This window comes from Penaeus vannamei, chromosome 39, assembly GCF_042767895.1.
Source record: "Penaeus vannamei isolate JL-2024 chromosome 39, ASM4276789v1, whole genome shotgun sequence".
In the NCBI taxonomy this organism is placed as follows: domain Eukaryota; kingdom Metazoa; phylum Arthropoda; class Malacostraca; order Decapoda; family Penaeidae; genus Penaeus; species Penaeus vannamei.
The window spans coordinates 26,204,721-26,207,220 of NC_091587.1; the positions used below are offsets into that span (position 1 = coordinate 26,204,721).

At 27.9% G+C, this 2,500-nt stretch overlaps 2 protein-coding genes across 2 annotated transcripts in view; one reads left to right on the forward strand and one right to left on the reverse strand.

Moving 5' to 3' along the window:
• LOC138859919 (cuticle protein 21-like) overlaps positions 1–25 on the forward strand; it is an 865-nt gene extending 840 nt beyond the window's left edge. Inside the window, exon 3 of the mRNA XM_070116421.1 lies at positions 1–25. This exon is cut by the window's left edge and continues 410 nt beyond it. The gene's annotated coding sequence lies outside the window, so the exon portion shown is untranslated.
• The window catches only part of LOC113805375 (pro-resilin), an 82,627-nt gene that overhangs the window by 11,408 nt on the left and 68,719 nt on the right, over positions 1–2,500 (reverse strand). The gene's annotated exons all lie outside the window — the stretch shown is intronic.

The window sequence follows — 2,500 nt, forward strand, 5'->3', positions numbered from 1 at the left end:
AGAGACCACGAATAAAAAGAAATTTGATAAAGTATTATAAGTATTACATCCCACTATAATGAAGAATATGAATCTACAAAATAAGATTTAAATGAGGTATCAGGTATATATTCTAGATTTGGTAAAACAGAATTCAATAAGCTACAAAATAATAATAATAAATCATTAAATAGAAATCAAAGATAGAATATTCCAAAACTTACATAACACACAAACACACACACACATACACACACAAACACATGCGCTTGGATTCGTACACATTCTCTGGTTACTAAATACTCGAAGTCGCATGCACATACTAGCCCGCAAACTAGGATCATTCCCCCCCCCACCCCTCCTCTGCTGCGCAAAAACTCGCCTCTCAAGCTCTGTATTTTCAACGCTAGTTATATTACTTATTATTATTATTATTACTATTATTATTATTATTATTATTATTATTTTATCATCATCATCATCATTATTATTATTATTATTATTATTATTATTATTATTATTATTATTATTATTATTATTATTATTATTATTATTATTATTATTATTATTATTATTATTATTATTATTATTATTATTATTATTATTATTATTATTATTATTAGTTATAGCAAATCAGTCTCTCGAGCAGACTATCAGCCCCGAAGTCTGTCTGAGTTATCGTATACCCATTATTTGTCTGGATATCAGGTCAGAGTGACGGAACTCCAAGACATGGTATTCAGTCGTCATAACGTTTAGATATATCTAGTTATCTCTATGAACATTTATACAGTATATACATAACATATATGTATATATACATAAACATATATATGCGTGTGTGTGCGTGTATGTGTATGTACGTACATATATGCACACACACACACACACACACACACACACACACACACACACACAAACGCACAAACGCACACACACACACTCACACGTAAAGGAAAACAGGAATAGTAAAAAATTATATTAAATCTTTTTGTACATGTTACTGTTTATATATATATATATATATATATATATATATATATATATATATATATATATATATATATATATATATATATATATATATATATATATATATATATATATATATAATCCTACATATATATGGACACCAGGAATAAATTCATAATCGGAGTTGAAAACAAAATCTAACAGGTCTGATAAAAAAAAAAAAAAAAAAAAAAAATAGTGACGGCAAATTTTGGAGCAGGTGAAGCACCGTTTGCATATCAAGTTCAACTGTCTAAAAAATCATCTAAAGCCGTTTTTCTTTCTTTTTTACCATGTATGATATTTTGGAGAATATCAAATGAACGGTTCCAACTGTTGGCTTTAAACCCAAGAAAAAAATCTGCTTCGTGGTTAATATTCACTATTAGATAAATAGGAAACTTAGCTAGGTTTTAATTACGTCAGACTTCCATTCGAATTTCGTGAGAATTACTGAAGGCATCTTGAGAGAAATGATGAAGGAGAGATAGATAGATAGATAGATAGATAGATAGATAGAGATAGATAGATAGATAGATAGATAGAGAGAGAGAGAGAGAGAGAGAGAGAAAGAGAGAGCCAGGCAGAAAAATTAAGACAAAGAAAAGAGGAAGAGAATTCCTCACTTCTTTCTTTTCTGAAATACGAAAGCCTGTCATTACAGCCTTACCCATATTCTAGTCGAGGAATCATTAGATGATTTATATTTTTATTTTATTATTATTATTATTATTATTATTATTATTATTATTATTTAGTTTAATTACACAAATATAATTATTTGATACATTTATGTCAAGATCATATAAAAACCCATTTCCTCATTTACTTCTATCAGACTCTTTTTATTCTGCTTGCAAAGCATACTATGTACGAAATATGTTATGAAAATATAGTTCAATATATAGAGAGATACATAGATAAATAATACATATAAATTTATCTATATATATTATATATGTATATATCATACATACTTACATACATACATACATACATACATATATATACATACACACACACACACACATATATGTGTATGTGTGTGTGTGCAGATAGACATGCAGCTCTGACATTAGTACCATAATGAATTCGTGTATATATAGTTCATATCATAAGGTTCCCAAGTTTGTGGGATTGTTATGAATTTATGACAAATATTCCAGCCCAATGGAACTTTTATTTACTTTATGAATGAATGTATATGTACTTATATATTTATATTTATACATATATGTAATTTATGATATGTATTGCATAACACACACACACACACACACACACACACACACACACACACACACACACACACACACACACACACACACACACACACATATATATACACATTTATGTATACATATATGTATATGCAATCAAGACACATCTGTATATTTATATACACATATAAACACACACACACATATGAAGATGCTCGTGTAAATGGATATGTATATGAACACACATGGGCGTGTATACACGTAAATATGCTGTACATAATATATTTGCT